The sequence below is a fragment of the Alligator sinensis genome, unplaced genomic scaffold (assembly GCF_000455745.1).
Source record: "Alligator sinensis unplaced genomic scaffold, ASM45574v1 scaffold1016_1, whole genome shotgun sequence".
In the NCBI taxonomy this organism is placed as follows: domain Eukaryota; kingdom Metazoa; phylum Chordata; order Crocodylia; family Alligatoridae; genus Alligator; species Alligator sinensis.
This window is the reverse complement of record NW_005843530.1, coordinates 45,693-58,102: the sequence shown is the minus strand read 5'-3', so window position 1 is coordinate 58,102 and position 12,410 is coordinate 45,693.

The window sequence follows — 12,410 nt, the reverse complement described above, 5'->3', positions numbered from 1 at the left end:
GAGAAAATCATTTAGACTAAAGCTATTAGTGCTTCAATCTGATAGCAGATACTGCAGCTTGTTGGGAATTGTTAGTAGACTCTGTTTCTGTTTCCCCCAAAATGTTATTTCATTGAGACAATATATTAATGACATGACGAATTCAAACAATTTTGGGAAAAGAAAACTGAAATTGTGCAAATGTCCTTATCTGATATTATTGAACTAGAAAAAGTTTTGAACTGAAATGATTTATTGTAAAGAAATACTAGTACATTAAGACTAAAATTATTACAAAGGAAAAATGGTTAAATCTGAAATATTTCAAGATTATGAAAACAAAGCTTTCAATTGACCTGAACCATTTTTTTTTTCCTCTGATTTTTTTTTTGTTTGTTTTTTTTGTTTTTTTTTGTTTTTTTTTTTTGCAAAAGTTGTTGAGATTTTGACTTCTCATGGTTTGGGAAAAGGGAACACTTTTTTCTTATCTTAAAAAATTATTGTGGGATTGTAGCAGCATTAAAATTGTACTCACCTGAAGGGATAGGATGGGCTGCCCTGCAGAAGGACTGAAAGTGAAGAGAGAGAGGGTTTGTCCTAGTAGGGACACTATTTAAGGAGGAGTGAAGCTGCTTTGGAGGCAACCCTCTTCGAAGTGGAAGGAGTGATATAACCCAGGCAGGAGTTTTGAATAAGAGGAACCTTAGCAAAAGCCCAGGAAGAGTCCTGGCCTGGAATGGGCTGAGGGGGCTTGTTTAAAAGGGGGAGCAGTTTTTCCCAGGGAAGAGACAAGGGAGAGAGAGAATGGGCCTCATGATGGCCATCCGTCAGATAGCCGGTCTGGGCCCTGAAGAGGTAGCAGGTAGAGGCTGCACTGGAGATAGAAACACTGCCAGGGCAGGCACAAGAGAGGATCCGCCTGTCAGGAGACCGCAAGCCTTCAAAGACCATCCCCTCCTACAAGCCCGCATGTGGTGTGGGTGAGCACAGGAGGGGTGGGGGGCACAGGACCAGTGGCAGACTGCCCTGGTTTTCCCCGTGAGTGGAAAGGCACCTGGGGAGGGGCAGACTCGGTGTGCCTGGGGCGCACTGGGCTAGAGGGGGCAGGGAACTGCTCCAGCCCACCAGGAGCCCCAGTGCAGGCAGAGCCCAGGGAGGGGGCTGCCTTTGCTGGGTGGTGTGAGGCTGTGCTGGGCAGGGGGACTGCTGCAGCCCAGTCATTGCTCCCTGCTGTGCCAGGGGATGAAGTTTGGGGCAGGAATAAGCTCTATCTAGGGATCACAGGGGAGGAGCCTGCTGCACTGAGACCCCTGAAGCTTATGTGAGGGATGCCAGCAGTGGGGACCCACCTGTGGCTCCTGTGCCAGGGCCACAGAAGCGGTCCTGTTCCCTGAGAAACCAAGCCAGGGGCAATGTACACAGGGTCCTCATAGTTACCCTGTTACAAATTATAAACCAAGTATTTAAATAAGTTCTTGATGGTTTATTAGTTGGTGTATCAATTCATTTATTTATTTGGTTCCTTATTTATTTGGTTCCTTATTTAGTGTGGGTAATTTGTATGCCTTCCCCTAGTGTAAGGTGTATCAGAGAAGCATTAACCCATAAGCCACCATCACTGGGTTATGTTTGTGTAACATTAATTGCTTTATTGTATTAGTTATATGTTATCTTGTAAATAATTAAATTCTGTAAATAGTTTTGTAACAGTCTGCAAGGTTGATTGTCAGGGAAGGCTCTCCACTTGGGGACCCTGCAGCAGCTACCCAGGGAGCTAGCTGAGCAGGGCCACCAGCTAACGGGTACCCCAGGATCCCACTATTCAGGTGAGGGTGTGGGTAGCGTTGCACCCAGCGTTACAGGATGTTATAACAGGGAGCCTATGGCTCCTGTTACTTTGAAAGCTGTTTAGTGCTTTTTTACCCTCTTAGGCAGCCAAATAAAGGTTACCTGCAAAGAAATAGGCAGTGAGAGGGCAGAAGCTGAGAGTGTCTATTACTGTACTAGTTGCATAGCAATAGTATGATAGGACAGAGCCTATCTAAACAAGAGAGCTACTGCTATAGGAGTTAGGATAGCAACACGAAGCTGCCCATTAGAATTGAGAGAGAGGCAGCTGTGCCAAGGTTAGCAAGCCACTTGATCAGAAGTGGGTGAGGTTTGAGGGAATATAAGGTAGGACCAAAGCCAGAGCAGTCAGTCTGGCTCTGGAAGCCACAGAGAGAAGAGCTGTAACACTTGCTGAGATATGGAAACAAAATGGGAACTGGAGAGTAAGAAACTGAGCCCTTGCAGGGAGTGGAGACTTAGGATGAAGGTGATTTGGTATGCAGCCAGTGAGCTATGGATTTTGTGTTACAGCCAGGGTGCTCATGTTTTGTTCTGCAGTTTAAACCAGTGGTTTGGATTTGGGACTACAGGGGTGGTTTGGAGGTCCTATTAGTGCCCAAGGGGCATGTGAGTGCTTTGAGCCTTGTCAGGGGTCAGGTTCAAGGCATTGACAGGGCCAGAGCGACCCTTGTAGGGCAGAGACAGGGGCCAGAGTGACCAGCATTGCCCTAGAGCAACAAGTGTACCCCTTCTGTCTCAAAGTTCCAGCTCGTGTACCCCTTTATATATTTTTTCTTGTTTTTAAGAGGGGGAGCAGATCAAAGCCTTGCAGTGAGGGAGGGAGTGGGGCAGGCACTGCTTCAGCGAGGCATGGGATGGAACTGCAAAAGGCTTGTCTGGGGGGTGCCTAGTGTGGAGGGGGAGAGGCAGCTCCTGCCACTGTGCACCCTGGGGGCAGGGGCTGCCCAGCCGGAGCAGGGCAAGGGACTGAGCTGTGTGGAGGGGGGCTGCCACTGCTGCATGCACCCTGGGGGGGCGTGTGCCCCCAGATCTATGTGTAGGGTAAAGGTGGCCTGGGGTGCTGGGCTCTTCCTGGCAGGGAACAGGGCTGGGCTGGGCTGTGTGGTGCTTGGGGCAGGTGGTGGCCATGCTGGGAAGGGGATTGGGGGGGGGGCTACGGGGAATTTTGGGGTGGCTACAGCCCCCCCTGTAGTCCCACTCCTGTAGGGCCCCGTGGTGAGGGAGTGGAGCAAGGGCTGGTGCTGCCCAGTTGGGGTAGAGCATGGGATGGAGCTGTGAGCGGCTTGTCTGGGAGGTAGGGTTCATGGCCCACAGGAGGGTATCGGGGGTGCATGCCTTGGATCTACATGAGGGGTGTGGGCGGGCTGGGGCCAGGGCTGCACCAGGCTCTCTCTGGTGGGGGCTGGGCCAGGCTGTGCTTGGGGCAGGTGGTGATGGGGCTGCAGCCACCCCAAAATTTGCCATTTATCCCCCCCCACACACACACACTCCCTCCCTGTGCAGCCTGGCCCAACACCCCCACTGGGAAAAGCTTGGTTTTGCCCCAGCCTGCAGCCTCCTGCAGCCTGCTTGCCCCATGCAGATCTGGGGGCACATGTCCCCCATGCCCTTCTGGGGTGCATGCAGTGGCAGGAGCCACCCCCCCCACACACCTTCCGGATGAGCTACTCACGGCTCTGTCCCATGCTGCACCCTGGCTGGGCAGTGCCTGCCCCTGCTCCAGCCCCAGTGCCAGCCCCACTCCCTCCCCCACAACAAACTTTTCAGCTGGACCTGGCTGCTCTCCAAGTGGCCAGGCTGCACTGTTGGCCACCTGTGTGCTGAGCGCACACATGCGTTGCATCCCCCCTACAACCCTTTTAAGTACCCCTAGGGGTACATGCACCTCCGGTTGACAACCATTGCCCTAGAGGGTTGAGAATCAGGTTTGGGGACCTATAGCCCAGGAGGGGTGAGATCAGCCTAGAAGGGCAGAGAACAAGGGACAGGGGCCCAGCTGCCCAGAAGGGAGAATTATAGGGAATAGAGGCCCAGAGAAAGAGATGCAAGGGCCATGTTCCTGATATACTAACAAGTGAGAGGGCTGGAGCCCAGAAGCCAGGTCTGGAACAGTGGGCCTTGGCTAAGGGACCAGCTAGAGCGGAGGGGCGGAAGCTGGAAGACCAAAGCCCCAACAAGGGATGCTTGAGGTAGCCTAATGACTTTGAGAACAAGAGTCCAACTGTAGTAGTGATGATGCATAACACCTGTAAGGGAGGTTGGAGGCCATGATTAGCCCATAAGGGAACAGGTGTCCTGGAGCATGTACAGGCGTAAAGGGCCACCTAAGTGTGAGGACTGTAGTGAATCTAGCAGTGAATCTTTGAATGCGAATCAAATAGCTAGAAGCTTAAAACGTTCCAAATCAATTTGGAGCATCCGAATTGATTCAGAAGAGATTTGGCAATTCAGAAGGCGGTCTTTATGGGGAAACAGAAATTTAGAAGAGGGAAGGGGAGCAGTGGGGGAAGGACTGACATCTCTAGCTGGCCAGTGAGTGTGATTTCTCCCTGACTGCCCTTCCAATCACAGTGTCTGGGGGAGGGACATAGAAACAGCATAAAAACCTCTGTCTGCAGGCTTTTCTGTCCCTTTTCTGAGCTGTTTCTGCCTGAGCAACAGCATCTCAAAGGTACTGTGGTTACTGGCCTGGCTTCCTAGTCAGTGGCCTGCTACTTTTTGCTGTTAGAAAGAATTGGATCGGATATAGCTGAGCTTAGCATCTCTCTACTTTACTGCTTATCCAATTAATTTCTTTCCATTTATGTTTGTTTTCTTGATGATCCCAGGCTTGCTATCTACCAGCGCTGCCGAAGGCAGATCAGCCAGGGCAAGGAGGTGAAACATTTCACCACCATGGCAATGTTGCTGCATTTCAGGAGGCAGCACCCCCTTGCCCTTCTTCCCGCTCAACCTGGCACCAGTATGAGTGTACCCAAAGGGAAGACCTCCTCTTGCTTCAAAGCCCCCGTTCCCCCAAAGCATAGGCAATGGGGGGGAAAGCTGCAGACAGAGGGGGGCGCATTCCTAAGTCGAACGAGATCACTCAGAGCATTGGGGAGGTGCTTGCTCTGGATAGCCAGACCTTCTCCCTTGTTGAGCGGCCAGGGTTTAGGCAGCTCATGGTGCTTGTGGCCCCATCTTACCAAGTGCCCACATGCAGCACCTTTAGCAGGACGGTGGCGCTTTCCCTGTATCAGGCATGCAGGGAGTACTTGAGGGAGGAGCTGCGCAAGACAGGGCCACAGGTAGCTTTGCACTTCACCTCGGACATCTGGAGCAGCCAGGGTAGTGATCACACATACCTCTCCCTCACAGGGCACTGGTGCAATCAGTCAGGCTGTCAGTGGGCTCTTCTCCAAGCTGAGATGCTGGATGAGTCCCACGCAGCAAGGGAGATCATGGTGGCCATGAACTGTGTGGTAAAGGGGTGGCTTGTTAGGCAGGCCGAGATCACCCACGGGTTCATGGTCACCAACAATGGGGCCAATATGGTCATGGCCGTCCATGATGTCAACTTTGTTGGCATCTGCTGTGTGGCACACAAGTTCCATCTCATAGTCAGAGACACCTTGGAGGGAGACAGGGCTGCTGGTTATGGCGCTACCACCACTACTACTACAAGCCAGCTGATTTCAAAATGAAGGAAGGTGGTGGGCTACTTCCACCACAGCATCAAGGGGGGCAAGATGCTGTGGGGGAAACAGGTACACCTGAGCATCCCGCAGCACAAAATCATGCAAAATGTGGAGACTCAGTGGAACTCCACATACCTGATGCCCAAAAGGCTGGTGGAGCAACAGAAGGCTACCCATGAGATGGCCTTGCTTGGGGAGATCAGGATCAGTGGCCCCCTGAACAGAGCTGAGTGGGATACCATCTCCCAGATCTTGGTGGACCCTCAGTGCTGGTGATGCCCTCCTTAGCCAGTTGATCCCTGTAGTGAGGGAACTGGAGAACCAAATGGAGAAGTTCCAGGGGATCAATGTTCCTGGCTGGGGCAGGCCGCTGTCACCATATGTCTAGGAACTGGTGAGGCAGCTGAAGTAGGGCATCAGGAGATGGCTGAACCTCTTGTGGCTCAGTATGGTCCACATACTGCTGGGCATGTGTGACCCAAGGGTGAAGGGGAGCATGTGCACTGGCAGCACCAAAACCCTTGATCACTGCACACAGGTGCTGGTCAACAAAGTCAGGGACACAGAAGGGCAGAGGTGACGGGATGTGGAAGAGGGGGATCCACTTTCCCATGCCAGCACTCCCAGCACTACCACTGGCAGCAGCGCCACCCAGTCTCCTCCATGCCAGCCACTGCCAATGTGGGCCAAGGGCATGGCTTCAATGCTGGGGTCCAAACGCATCAGACCCCAGCCTCAGGTAGGTAGTGCCGAGGTTTCGGTGGCTACCTATCTCACCAAGGATGTGGAGCCACTGGACTGTGACCCCTTGGCCTACGGGGCAAGCCGCAGCTAGATGTGGCAGGATCTGGCCATGGTTGCCTGGCAACACCTGTCTTGTGCACCAACCAGTGTTCCAAGTGAGAAGGTGTTCAGCATTGCTGGGGATGTTGTGACACCCCACTGCACCTGTTTGGATGCTGGTTTGATGGAGCACCTGGTGTTCTTGAAAGTGAACCTTCTGCTGCTGGGGTTCCCCAAGCTCCACCTGCAGATGGACTGAGTGCCACCCACCTCACTCCATCTGTGCCTATTTTCTTTTTTCATTTAAAAAAAACAAAAACAGTTAATGCCCCACTCTCAGCTGGAGCACACACTCACTGCATCACCAGCCATCAGCGGAGGAACATGTCCCTGCTGAGCCTGCTCCCCTGACAGAACGAACTTGGAGGTACGGGCTGGGGCTCTGGGGAAGGAGGCGGCGTCAGGTCCAGGGCATGACCACTATAACTGCGCCCTGCCAGGGTAGGGAGACCTGGTGAGACTGCTGGTGGCACAGCAGCCCCATAAATGTGAGGACCAATGATCCCTTGGTGAAACGTGGGTAGGAGGCACCATATGTAGCAGTGCAGGTAAAAATGCAGAGGTACCTGCGGAGTCAGATGTTCGGCAGGTTGAAGTGTGTCAGAATTTCACTGTCTAATCTATATAGAGTCTATGAGTTTCTGTACCTAGGAGGCTGATGTTAAGTTCATAGACCCGGCTGTGAAAAGTGGTTTGTAAATAGTTCCCTCTCAGAATCAGGCCTGAGAGACTGGAGGCAGAGTGGGGTTTTTTTGGTGAGGAATCTGCCCCCACAGGTAGTTGGGTATTGTTGTCTTTGATAGATTATGCTGTGCAGTTTGTGGGGGTACTGGAGATAGTTGGCAGGTTTTGTGTTTTGAGCTGTAGGAAGTTGGCTTCAATTCTGGTGATGAGTTTAGGTGCGTGTTTGAATTTACAAACCACTTTTCAGATCCAGGCCTATGAACTGTACTTCATCAGCCTCCTAGGTACTAGGTACAGAAACTCATGGACTTGATATACACAATGGTATTCTGGCACACTGCAACCTGCCGGACATCTGACACCCCAGGTACCTCTGCACTTTCACCTGTGCTGCTACGCTCCGCCCCCACCCCAGCCTGTCCCTCACCCCCTGACACCTCCATTTCCATTTTCACTGACTGGCTTTCTTGCCTGCATTGCATTCCAGGCCACACTCTGGCTTCTTTACTATTCCTTTCATCCAGGACCAGCAGACATACAACTACAGGTACTTCCTCAGAGTGACAAAGGGTTTTTCAACCCAAAAGATTGCTAAAATACATTTCTCTACTTATACAGTTGCCCGACTAAAAAAACACCAGATTGTCTTACCTGCTGCTGTTTATAGTGGTTGACTGAAGTGAGGCTGTAGGGGAGGAGGAGCCTTCACTGGGGCATGCTGCCATGTTGTGCAGGGCCCCAGCATCAGGAAGGGCACATCTGAACGTGCACATGCGCACGCACATGCAGCCTCACTCTGTGTGTGTGTGTGTGTGTGTGTGTGTGTGTGTGTGTGTGTACCTAACAGACTAGATGCTCCTACTTGAGAGGAAAGAAGGGCCTGACAGTTCAGTTTGTCTACCTTAGATGCTGCTGGTGCTGACTGCTGAGTCACTAAGTTATTTTTACCTGCTGCCGTTCAGTGGACTGGACTGAGGTTGTAGGGGAGGAGGAGGCCTCGCTGGGACACTGCATGTGGCGGGCTAGTAGGGGGTGATCCTGCGCTGAGCCACCCACTTCACTGCACCTAACCAAGGCTCTGAGTGCCTCCCTGGGGGTGCCTCATGTCTGGCCGACTTCCTTCCTGGAGCACACCCGCTAGCCTGGGGGTAGTGTTGCCACCACCCAGGGTCTGAAGTGATCCTGGCACTGTGCCCCCTGGAAAACACAGGCCTCGACCCACTTCAAGATCTTGGGATGCTTCCTTCAGTCTGAAGCACAAGTAGTAGTCTCCCTTAGTCAGCCAAACCAAGGGGATCCCAAGGCATAATCTAGACCCACTCCCAATAAGTTTCCCACACTAGGTACAAAGGAAAACTTTATTGGTTACAAGGAGTAGGTTTGGAATAGGGTACAGAGTAGAGCAATATCAGAGAAATCCCATAGAGCAAACTGGCATGGCTGGGTAGCCTTTGATCACGCATCTAAGTTACTGCAAGCTATCTATCTAGTTAGATCTCCGGTAGCTTACTCACAAGTATCATCCAGAGGCAGGTGGAGATTCCCTCTGGAGGCAGGCAGTTTATTGATCATGAGTTTCAAGAGAGAGAGTAAGTTTCGATGGTCCAACTTCTATCTCTCTCTGAGTTTTCATCATGGCCACTGCCCCTCCTTCTGGGCAGTCCTTAACTTATATAGATCTTATGACCTCATTTACCTGGTCATTTACTGTGGCTTAACACACACACGCGACATGAGTTTTGCTTTCAAAACTTTGAGGTGCAGTTTCCCAGAAACCCCTGAAACTATTGCCTTAAAACTCAGCAGAAGCTACAAGTTTAATCTGAATCAGCCAAAAAAATGACAAAGTTATAGGTATTTCATTGATTCCCCATTATACTCTATGGCTGAATCTCCAATGTTCTTCAAATCGGTGCTGAATCTTCTGAAGCTGATTCAACTGAATCGAATCAGAAAAGTGATCCGAATCTCTGAATTGAATCGTTGGCATCTGAATTGGCCAAAACTGAATCTGAGTCAAATTCGCACAGGCCTATCCACTGGCAAGATGCCAGCATGGAGCTTGCTGTAGGGCCCTGAGGTAACTTCTCTTTTCCAACTTTGCTAAGAACATCAAGGCATGGCAGGAAGGAGTGAAGGGAAGGTACCTAGAACCAGAGCAGGGCAGGAGCCAAGTGGCCACCGAAGGGTGTCACAGCCGCCCCTGGAACACTGGTCTTATTACAGATGGGGAAACAGTTTTGTGTCTAACTCTACTGGAGACAATCCTACAAATGAGGAGGGGCCATACCAGCTAATGGCCCACACCACCCCAACTTCCTTCCCTTCTACACAAACTCTGAGCTATTCAAATCCTTTGGCACTTAATGCAGCAAGAGTTGGAATAAGTCAAAGAGTTTTCAGAGGATGAAATCTTGACCCTGCTGGAGTCAGGGTCCTCTAGCAGCCTGAAGTACTTTGCCCTGCTTCCCATTCTCCCTCATTTTCCTTTCCCCAGCCCTTGAGGTAGCCCCTCTGTGAGGCAGTCCACTGCCCAGGAGTCACAGGTCCTGCCCCATGTGGTACCCCACCTTATTAAAGTTATGCTTAAAGTGCAGTGTTGCAAACATTTTCTGAACCACCACCCTAGAATATTGGCTACTTTAGAGGTCTGCAGTCTTGGAAACTCTCATTCACCCACCACGTGGCAGTACCTGAATCCCAAAAATGTCTGTGAAGTGCTTCACCACCTGGAGGGGAAGAGAGATGATTGACTTTCTTTCTATCTGGGTTGAGGAGAGCACCCAAAGGTCCCTCCTGTTTGAATTCGCCTGTGTACAAGAGCATCATAGAAGAGATGGCACCTCACAGCCAGTGCTGGGCTAAGACATGGGTCCTGAAGGCATGGTACAAAAGAGCCTGTGACACTAAACATGTTTCAAATGCTTGTACTATAAGCAACTCTCACAGGCCCTTGCTGGAGATGATTCCATTGTGCCTCACTGCACTGCGGAGAGCAACAAAATGGACCTAGAGGACTACAAGAAAGCCCTAGCCTAAGTCCCAGCCAAAGTGCAGTCCCAGGCAGTCATCTTTCCATACTCTCACTGGTCCCCCCCTTGTCATTGCAACGAGCCATCTTGCTACCATTCCAATACACCAGTGTTATCAAACACTCAGCCCATGGATCTTGAGATGAACCCTAGTAAAGCGACCAAAATGACAGCTAGTAAAGCGATGGCTAGTAAAGCGACCAAAACGCTGGCTTGCATCCATAGATGCTTCTCAAGCAAATCCTGGGATGTCATTCTCCCCTTGTACTCGGCCTCAGTGAGGCCGCAGCTGGAGTACTGCGTCCAGTTTTGGGCTCCACAATTCAAAAAGGATGTGGAGAAGCTTGAGAGAGTCCAGAGAAGAGCCACGCGCATGATCAGAGGTCAGGGAAGCAGACCCTATGATGACAGGCTGAGAGCCCTGGGGCTCTTTAGCCTGGAAAAGCGCATGCTCAGGGGTGATCTGATGGCCACCTATAAGTTTATCAGGGATGACCACCAGTATCTGGGGGAACGTTTGTTCACCAGAGCGCCCCAAGGGATGACGACTAAGTCGAACGGTCATAAACTACTACAAGATCGTTTCAGGCTGGACATAAGGAAGAATTTCTTTACTGTCCGAGCCCCCAAGGTCTGGAACAGCCTGCCACTGGAGGTGGTTCAAGTGCCTACATTGAACACCTTCAAGAGCAAACTGGATGCTTATCTTGCTGGGATCCTGTGACCCCAGCTGACTTCCTGCCCTTTGGGCAGGGGGCTGGACTCGATGATCTTCCGAGGTCCCTTCCAGCCCTAATGTCTATGAAATCTATGAAACCCTATTAGTAGCCCTGGCCCTGCATAGGCCTTGGAGAGGAGGGGCATATGTTGAGTCAGGACACTAGGTTTTACATTGAGTGAAGTTACTTGGAGGGTCATGTCAAGTCAGGCCACTACAGGGGTCATGCCAAGTAGGGCACTGGGGGTGGGGGTGGTCATGTCAAGTCAGGCCACTGGGGGAGTCATGCAGACTCAGACACAAGAGGACCATAACTGGACTCATACTGAATCAGGTCACTTGTTGGGGGGAAGGGTTATGCTGAATCAGGCCACTGCAAGGATCATACGAAGTCAGGCATGAAGAGTCATGCCACCAGGACAGTTATGCTGAGTCAAAGTACCTGGGAGGTCATACCAAGTCAGGCCACAGAGAGATCATGGCAGCATCCTTTTATCTTGGCTTTTGACACCACTCTTGTAGAAGAGTACACATTATATCCCCAATATTCTTGGATTTTGGAAGTCTTGGAGAGGGTTTATTCCACCTTCTCTGTATGCTACATGGTTTTAAATATATATTGAAAGAGCAGAAATGCTCACCTCACCAAGGGCTTATTCCTAGGACTAGGGTCCATTGTGAGAGTCTTTAAAGGCATTCAGAAAGGGGGCATCCTGGCAATCCTGTGTAACCCACTTTAGTGGGTTTCACTGTGTAAGTTGTACCCCAAACCATTGGCAATGCATAGGGGGTGCACGTGAGTGCATGTCCACCCCCTGAGCTTGGCGGTACACCCCTGCAAAAAGTGCCTCCGATGCTGCCAGCGGTGTCTGCAGGCAGTTGCCACTTGCCACCCCCCACACGCTGCCAATACTGCTAGTGGCATCTGTGGGCAGTCCCCAATCACTGCTGGCTGTTGCTGCTGGCAGTGTCTGTGGGTGGTCGCCACCTCCCCTCCCTCACCAACGCCATTGTGCCCGCCTGTGGGAGTTCCCCGCTTGCTGCCACCATACCCCAACTGCTGATACCACTGCTGTTGACTGCGGGTGTTTGCTGTGCCCTCCCCCTCCTCCCCCAGCCTCTGGAGGCATGTGGCCGTCATGCCCCAAACCATCTTTCCAACACCACCTGCTACTATCAATCAGTCCTCAGAATGGATTCCTGTGTGGTCTTCACTCTGTTGACTTGACATGCGCCAGATCAATGCTCAGGATCTCAAGATCACACTGTTAGGTGGAAGGGTGTGACACAAATTATACACACACACACAAACTGCACATACAACAGTATGGGTACACACACATACATGTATACTCACATGCAAACACACACTTCAGTGGCTGTGTGTTAACACTAGGGGCCACTTGGGGGTAATTGGGGTGCTTGGTGACAAGGGGGAGCTTGGGGTACTTAGTGCCCCAGGTGGAGGTGAAGGAGCAGAGCCGGGGGATCAAGCTGAGGTGGCAGAGAGAGCTGAGCTGGTCAAAAAGCTGGGAGGCAGAGAGGTAGAGGTGTGGAGCCAGGAGAAGAAAGCTGGGAGAAGCCAGGAGAAGCAGTGGAGAGGCACTGGAAGAAGCTGGGAGGAGT